The 9,473-nt window shown below is 34.6% G+C and overlaps 1 long non-coding RNA gene across 1 annotated transcript; it reads left to right on the top strand.

The window, feature by feature from the left end:
• Positions 1–1,382: 1,382 nt before the first annotated feature.
• Positions 1,383–3,540, top strand: LOC138328974 (uncharacterized). Its single transcript, XR_011209384.1, has 4 exons — positions 1,383–1,610; positions 1,894–2,181; positions 2,407–2,562; positions 3,395–3,540. It is a non-coding gene; the product is annotated as an uncharacterized lncRNA (long non-coding RNA).
• The last annotated feature ends 5,933 nt before the right edge of the window (positions 3,541–9,473 follow it).

Here is a 9,473-nt window from a genome sequence, read left to right as displayed (position 1 = left end):
GTAAACCCCCTACACAAGATACCAAGAGTACAGAAATGATCACAGGAGATGCCCATACATCTTGCTTTGCGGAGACACCAGGAAATAAGGTTCCTAGTCGAAGATGCTTTGGAACTCAGGAATGACACATGGTTCTAGATGCGAATAACCACCGGTAAAATTAAAAAAGGTCTTATCCAGAAATGGCTGACCGAGACTGACAGATGTTGAACACAACATCCCCCTTGACTATGAAAACTCAATCGACATTTTTTTTGCGTTGAAATTAACCAGGGAACTTACACCTGAATAACTTAGAAGATATGATGATACTGGCTTTTCCGGGTAATTTGTTTTCTTTCTTGGTCTTGAAGATACAATTAGTTCTCAAGGATCCCATGGACTAGTTAAAATGGCATCTTATCCTGCAAAACATCTAATTAAAAAATAGCACATTTAAGCTTATGGATGCGAACCATGTTGATTAATTTTGTCCCTCTTTCTAAGATGTTGAAAAGATAACCGAACAATTTAAAATGATATCTATTCTCTACTCAGGAACAATGCTATGAACCAATTCCATGCACTCTTTAGTTATGCGTTTTTATAATCATCATCGACTACCCCATCGGGTTCCGGTCACTTACGATTCTCGATCACCCCTGGTCTACTCATATAGAACTGGAGCAACATAACTAACATGTAATTTAGTCGTTGAATATACATCAAAAGAGCCAGTTAAAACTACAATTGTTGACTTGTGCGATTGCTCTCTCTCGCTGTATCTTCAAAAGGGAAATGTTTTACTGGTCTGGGATTGTCAAATTTTTCCCGCTGACGGCCTTCAATTTCACTATAGATATGTCCAGGGGTGTAGAGATTCGTGAGTGATCGGAACCCCAGGATATCGAGGATGATTAATTATATATGGTAGATTTTTGAAGCAATAAATGGTATGCAATGTACATGGGAATCAAAGTTGCTAAATTTAGCTGTTGTTTATTTAAATATGTTTGTAGACAATATGATGTATATGATGGGCCTCCTAGTAGTCCCTTACAGATCAAAAAACAACTGTCATTTCTGTTTACATTGTCCACTGGAGACCATTGAAATCAATAGAAAGCACAGTGTAAATTTTTAACAAAGTGCTAAATATTTCTGCCCAACTCTTTGAAAGTGAGTCTACGTGGAAATGTTAAGACGGACATAGCCATTTATTTTTCCATTTTCTAAGAAGTTTATACCGGATCCATTAACACCATCTCTACCGACTTTAGCCTTGACCTTTGTCCGATTATTCACACTAATGTAAAATGTAAAATTATCTCTGTAAATAATGTTAAGGCGAGTCTTAAATGATGTTTTATGTTTTTTTATGTTTTAACCTATGTAACCTTTCCAGGAGAAGAAGGAATTAGTCCTCGAGTCAAGCAAAACATAAAAAAACTGGTCTGGAATTTTTTTGATCACCTGAAGTGGTCCACGCGGCTTGACAGGAACAACCTGCTGTATCTTCAAACGTTACTGTGGAAAATTGGTAGGAAGGATCTATTTAATAAATTTGTGAAATTCGCCAGGAAAATGCAACAGCAGACCACTTCATGTTTATTCACGTAAAGAAGAAGGAGGTAATCATTATGCAGCTAATGTATACAGTAATGTATTGATGTGGTAAACACAGATTGCAGAATTATTTCTATGCCTGCAACACTGGAAGTTATAACTAGTTGATATATGGATGATGTTACAATAAATGTTATATATGTTGATGTCAGCTGATTTAGATCCACTTGGCATGGATTCTACTTTTATTAAACAAGTTTGTGAGGAATATCAATGTGTCATCTGTTTGTTTATTTTTGTATTACTCATAAACAACAACTTGATTATATATAATTTATCATTAACCAGATCACACGGGCCTGTTCCCCTGTCACATTTCATCTTTCTGGCGAAAGCAGTAGATCGCCGCCATGTCCAGAGGCTCCAGGGGCTTGTAGCAAGCCTACTAATAATACCAGTGGAAAACCATCTTTGTAAATGAGGGGTAAAACTTTTCCACAGCATCATCATAACGTTCCTCATTCCGGACTCGGCATTGACAATCCTGAAGGATTTGACGTCAGAGGAGAAAGGACTGCTTAAACAGTGTGACGTAGATTGTTTTTTTTATTGGTGACATCAAAATCAGCTTCACCGGTAAGATATTTTATTGTATTTCAAGGTCTATAAGCGATCTCTCCAATCATATTTCGGATTATTGTGAGTAAGGTACATATCGTTTGTCGTTTGTTTATATGTCTATAAAGATAAGTCACACATAACATAATAAAGGACCTTACTGTTTATATTTCACTTGCTTGAACTTTTTAGACAAAGTTTTACATCAAAATTATTCATGAATATTGCGCTTTTCTTATTTAGGAAAGTATAAAACCCCAGTGAAATTAAAAGAGAGACGTGAAATACTGAAGCTGCTGCAACGTAACAAACAACTTGAGAGGAAAATTGAAGAAACCTCGAGATTGCCTTGCTTCAACAGAAAAAAGACATTGACAAACAACAAGAGAAAGATCATTGGTTAGTGTTTGAAATTTTATCTCACCGTTATCTCATTTAAATCGTTACTAGTCGGGCATGGGCTGTAACAAAATACATTTTATATGAATTGGATAGATAGTGTGTGTACACAGCCATTTTGCTCTATAGACATTTTTCTCTCTATCTATATGTAATACTTTGTCAAGGTCAACAACTCAGCCGGTGATATAACACTACCCAATTTTAGAAAAAGTCTGATTATTTAACAAACCGTATAGGATGTGATGGGATTACTCTCAATTGACAGCCAGATAATTTATCTTTAATTTGGTATATGATACAATATATATATACTGCCGTATACATGTCCACTAGGTATCCAGAAACACCAGAAAACTGACATAATTTCAACTGTCAGACACTGTGGTGCCCTCCGATAAACACGCCACGGCTCCAATGTGGTAGCTCGAAAACCACTGCATGTCAACACTTCAGCTTCATAAGAATGAAAAGTTTGGTAGAAAATAATCTGTCTCAAATTTCATGTGAAGGTTTTTTCCTAGGAGCTTAGTTGTGCATAATGTACTTTGGGACCGATCGGTCGACAATAATTGCCGACAGGCATCAATCTTGGATTTTGATAGTTAAAATTTGTTACCCCGCTATTTCGCAGAAAGTACTGAAAGGATCTTTCTCAAATTTCATATGTATGTAGTATGTAGTAAAAGTTTGAAAAGCAGAGAAAAGATCCCTCTTTCCGTTGCCAAGATCCCTCTGGGGGGATCACTTGTATGTATAAAACTCTGAAATAATGATGATATGACTTATAGTTGTGGAGGAAATTAATTTGGTATGAATACATGTTCTCTAGGGACAGTCAGAAAAGGACTTGACGACCCTAACAAAATATCACCCAGCCAGGCGAAAAAAGCAGCAGGAAAAGAAGCAAAGGAAAGAGAGCCATTTCCTTCGGCAACAGTTAAAAGAAATTGTGGGAAACGTCAAAAGAAATTGTGGAACCGGTACGTATAACAATAGATCATCCTTAATACTCCAGGGTTCCGATCACTTACGATCTCTACACCCCTGAACTATCTCATAGTATAAAACTGGAGGCAACAGAAACATGTAATTAGGTCATTAGATGTACATCAAAAGAGCCATATAACGGTACACTGTGGTTGACTGTGTGACTTTGAAGTTGGGCGTCGCTCTCTCTGTAATCTTCAAAGGAAATCTTTTCTGGCCTGTGATTGGTCAAACGTTTTCCGCTGAGCTGCCCCGAAAATTTTACTATGAGATCGTCCCAGGGGTGTGGAGATCATAAGTGGTCAGAAACCTTGGAGCATCGAGGAAGAACATTGATGAGCCAGGCAATGAACACATCTAGGTCATCTGAAGGGTCAGAAATGACCTACATCCATCATGCTTCGTCCTATCGCCGTGCGTTGTCCGCATTTGCGTAAATCTTTCACTCAAACGACTTCTCTCAATAAGCGGAATGTCTAAGGTACTCATATTGGGCCTGCAGAAAACTGTGCTGAAGGGCTACCAAATTTGTTTAAATCAATTACCTTTACCTTTATTTCATGATCACAAGGGTCAAATACCCTGCAATTCTTCATAAAGTTGTAAAGTATACTCACGTATAGTGTGTCTTGATTCGTCAACTAAATAAACTTTAGCAAGACATGGCGCCATTGATGACCATAATGGTTTTTTTCAGTCTGAATATAGCTTAACAATATTAAAATGTCCTTAACTGCCGACCGTCTACTGTGGTTAACAATGACTGTTGTCACTGGTATAAATAGTGGTCCATATTTATTATTGTATTTTATGTCCATACAATTATGAAAACATCAGTATACCTTTTAATAAATGGCAAGATGATGATATGAGTTTATATTGAGTCTGATTATTGAGAAAAATATGTAATTGAATTCGTCATTAATATCTGTTTTTTAAGGAGCATCAGATGGATATAAAATATCAACCCAGCCAGACGAAAGAGCAGCAGAAAAAGCAGTGGGAAAACTAGTCGTTTCTTCGCACGTTATTGTTAGCGTAATAAATTCAAACTACCTGCTGGTACGTAAATACTTACCTGATTATATTTTGATCAAGGTCAGGGTAATAACCATCATGAACCTCCTGCAAGTATCAATATAGACATTACACCTGACTACTGATGTATCAATATCAACATTACACCTGACTACTGATGTGTCAATATAGACATCTGACTACTGGTGTAACAATATAGACATGTCTGACTACTGGTGTAACAATAACACATTACACCTGACTACTGATGTATCAATATTATACAATATGTATCAATATAGACATTACACCTGACTACTGATGTATCAATATAGACATTACACCTGACTACTGATGTATCAATATCAACATTACACCTGACTACTGGTGTAACAATATAGACATTACACCTGATTAATCATGTGTCAATATTGACATTACACCTGAGTACGGATGTATCAATAATTGACATTACACACCTGACTACTGATGTATCAATATAGACATTACACCTGACTACTGATGTATCAGTATAGACATTACACCTGACTACTGATGTATCAATATATACATTACACCTGACTACTGATGTATCAATATCAACATTACACCTGACTACTGATGTGTCAATATAGACATTACACCTGACTAATCACGTGTCAATATTGACATTACACCTGACTACTGATGTTCAATATAGACATTACACCTGACTACTGATGTGTCAATATAGACATTACACCTGACTAATCACGTGTCAATATTGACATTACACCTGACTACTGATGTATCAATATAGACATCACACCTGACTACTGATGTATCAATATAGACATTACACCTGACTACTGATGTATCAATTATCAACATTACACCTGACTACTGATGTATCAATATAGACATTACATCTGACTACTGATGTATCAATATAGACATTACATCTGACTACTGATGTATCAATATCAACATTACACCTGACTACTGATGTAACAATATAGACATGTCTGACTACTGGTGTGAAACAATAACAACATTACACCTGACTACTGATGTATCAATATCAACATTACACCTGACTACTGATGTATCAATATAGACATTGCATTTGACTGAGGTATCAACTGATCAATATAAAACAATACACCTGACTACTGAAGCATCAGTATAAACGATACACCTGACTTCTGAGGTATCAATGTAGATTAGGTGTTTTGATATCGAACGGTTCAATATTAAAAAAAATTATTAAAAGATCTTACATTAGGTCTCAAGAATTGATTATATCCAAGACTCAATTACTCCATAAGGAAATCACTTACACATTTCACTCCATTATGAGATCATTAATTAGAGTCACATTGTTTTATCATCATTGTAACAGTTCATGTTAATTTAACCATTATAATACCAAGCATTTTCAATGAAGAGAAGCATACACATGTAGTATAAAAGCATATTGTCCTGGACTGAATCTATAGAATAACATTTAATCAATTTTTGGAATTGACACAAATCGTACATGTTACTGAAAACAATTATAAATTATTATGTACGTATGCAATCTATCAACGTATATATTATTATATTTTTGAACTTCAATTTTAAACATATACCAACATGTTTGACTGTATACGATCTGCAACAACAGTTTTTCTCAAAAGTTTCCTTGACCTAATAAGACACTGCTTACAAACGCGTGTCGCTCAATGGCGGTTAATCAAACAGCTCTTTCGTAATATCAATGTCTTATTAGAGAAAGCATAATTAAGGCATATTACATAGATGCCAACTAGCCCAACTTCCATTAAAACTGGTTTCTTTTCGATATACATGTTTCTGCAAAGTTCAATATACTTTAAGAGTGAAATGTGCCTTTTATTCATTGAAATGCTAGACTTTTAGACACTTTTTTCTGAAAGTTTGGGGGATAACATTTTATCAAATTCATTGTACAGTGTATATTGTTATTACGAACAATGTGATAATGGTCATTGATTTATAAATATTAACCGGGGGTGAGTGATACAATCACTCTGTGCCTTTTGTTGTTTTGTAACTTCTGTGTTAATTGTCGCTTACATCTTTGAATCAGTAGCAAGTTTAACACTCAGCAAATATTTTCATATAGAAATTATAGAAAAAGTTCTGGTATTAAACTTTTGTTTATATTGTGCATATCAATAGGGAAAGGGTTGTTCTTTCAAAATCAGGCAGAAAAATGGGGGGTCCGTGTGCTTACTTTTTTGCCCCACTTGAATATTTGTTATTTTTCAGTATTTTAGAGTAAAAAATAAAAGTGCTCAAATTACCATTAAATGTAAAAATAAAGTGAAAAAAGTGAATCATTTCACACATTAATGCTCAATATTTTAATTACCACGAACCAAGTAAAGATTTACAGCAAAAATTAGCTCGATACAGCTAAAAATGCTGGTGCAGTGATGATTTAAGTAAAAACAATTTCAGTAAAAAATGGTAAAACTTTGGCTCTACTCAAAGCGAAAAAAGACACAATTTCAAAATGGCCGCCAAATGGGCCATTTCTTAAAATCCCCGTATAAAAAAATCTGCTAAAGTTAGAACTGTAATTTTTTGACAAAATTTGCAACTGGCAACTTGCTACAGATATTGATAAATTGTATTTGAAAATCTCATAACTTCTTTGATCTTTGTCGAAACGAGACTTCATCGGGACTGAAACCTCAGAAGAATACATCCTTAATTGACTGTTGATATTTAACTATTAATCCAGACTGCATGTATTATTAGCGTTTACAACAATCAGGAATGTTTAAATACGATTGTAAACATCAATAGAAAATTTAGGGTCACAATTTGCTTTGATACCGTTTTGAAAATTGACATTGTAACATCAATGCTGTTTTTTTCATTGAGTGATGTCATTCAATAAACTTAATTTAGTTATATGTTGATACAATCAAAAAGAACCAATGATGGTTCTTGGTCATAAATATATGATCTTAAATGAGCGTTCCTTTCATATGAGATTTTATGAATCGAGTCTAAGAAGTTTGTATTTTGCTAGCCTTGGCGAGCAAAAATTAAAGTTCTAAACGAGTTTCAAAACATCTCATATGCAATGAGTGCAAAATTGAAGATTATCACATAACTACAACAGCCTACATTTCGAAAAAAAAATTGCATTGGAAAAAATTCAACAGAGGCCACCATTTTGTCCCGCCGTCCTCGAAATCTTGACGTCTCGTCATTTTCCTGACGTCATTTTAATGATTCTTTCATGATGTTATAATGAATTTTCAGTCAATGAAAATATCACTCTAGGTCAAATTACACTAGTGACATATCAAAAAATATTACATTGGCGAAATAACTGGATGTCAGGCCGATTATGTGATAAAACAATATATATTAGCTCTCTTTAATACTTATGACGTCATTAATATTGTGATGTCATATATTGTTACTCGTAGTTAAGCATCTGAAGAGTTAACCGAAAGCTTTTATGCTTTGAAAAAAAAAACTTGTTAGTTGACAATATGAAAAAGGTCTTTTTCATATATACAGTATGATGTAAAAGAAGTATTGTGGAAAATGATTTTCAATGTGATATTTTACATTTTGTGATATTTTTCTGGTGTATTTTTTTTTTTATTTTAACAAATAAAGTTTTGGAAATTATATGATTTTTTTCGTCAATTATTGAGCTGACAGGACCAAAAAATCTTTGAAATGGCGATGCACGAGAGAAGTGCCTTCTCAAAACATTTCTTAATGTTTTGAGAAGCCAAACGATGTTCATCTATTACTTTAACAGCGTAGGCCCTATTGATATTTTTTATAATTCGGTATATAGCCTTTTATGGTCTCTATCAGATGACATAAATGATGCTTTGAAACAAGCAAACTCTAAGAATCTACACGTTTAGAATATCTGGTATGGAACGTACTTGTCTTAAAATGATCCCATATAACATATTTAGTTGCGAGGCACTGATTCATGTACTGGCCGAGCTGATTTGAATATTTCTTATTAATACCTATATAAGCTATGCAAGAATACTATGATCAGTTATAATTAACGGAGATAAAAGCATGACAGACGGGCGAAAGCAGGAGTATACAAATGTGAGTAAGACTCCGGTTCTGTTTCATGGCTGAGACGCACCATAGTGTGTGTTCAGTGTGCGTCATTGAAATAAAATAGCGCTATAAAAAGAGCAAGAGTTCCACCATTACACGAAAATACAGCAGCCTTCCAAAGCCTGCAGATATTTAAAAACACACACAATATTTCTTACAGGAGAAGTAGTCCTGACTAAACCCTGTTTGATAAAGGATGTTTAGTTCAATCAACTGACCAACTAATTTTGAAATTGAACAAAAGATACAGAAAAAATGTATTGTTGCTTAGTAAAATTTACAATAATAATCCCTGTGCAATTTTTTTTATTTTAGACGAAAATCACAAAATATGGAAGAGCGAAACACTCTGGTGTAAGATTTTGAAGCTACCCAACTGTTTACTAACGATACATCAATGTTTGTTATAGTACAATCCACGAGATCTGAGCGGAAGTTCTTTTCATAGTGCTATCTTAATGAAGCATATTCTACCCGGTCACATTATACTGACAACGACCTGTTTAAGCTGAACTTTAAGCTGAATACAGTCGATATTACAGGGGATATTATTACTCTCGTTAGATCTACCATGGAATATTTTATAGCAAATTTGAAGGCTCTTGTGCGTTATCAGATGACACAGGTAGATCGGTCCTTTGATGTACATCGAAATGAAAATGACTAGCTGGTTGGGCGTCGCTCTCTCTGTAATCTTCAAAGGAAGTCACTGTAGGACTGGGTTGGTCAGGTTTTTTTTCCCTTCAATTTATCTTTGAAATATGCCAGAGGTGGATTAATAG

Source organism: Argopecten irradians, chromosome 8 (assembly GCF_041381155.1).
Source record: "Argopecten irradians isolate NY chromosome 8, Ai_NY, whole genome shotgun sequence".
Classification (NCBI taxonomy): domain Eukaryota; kingdom Metazoa; phylum Mollusca; class Bivalvia; order Pectinida; family Pectinidae; genus Argopecten; species Argopecten irradians.
The sequence above is the reverse complement of the archived record's forward strand: the minus strand, read 5'-3'. Positions and strand labels throughout refer to the sequence as shown.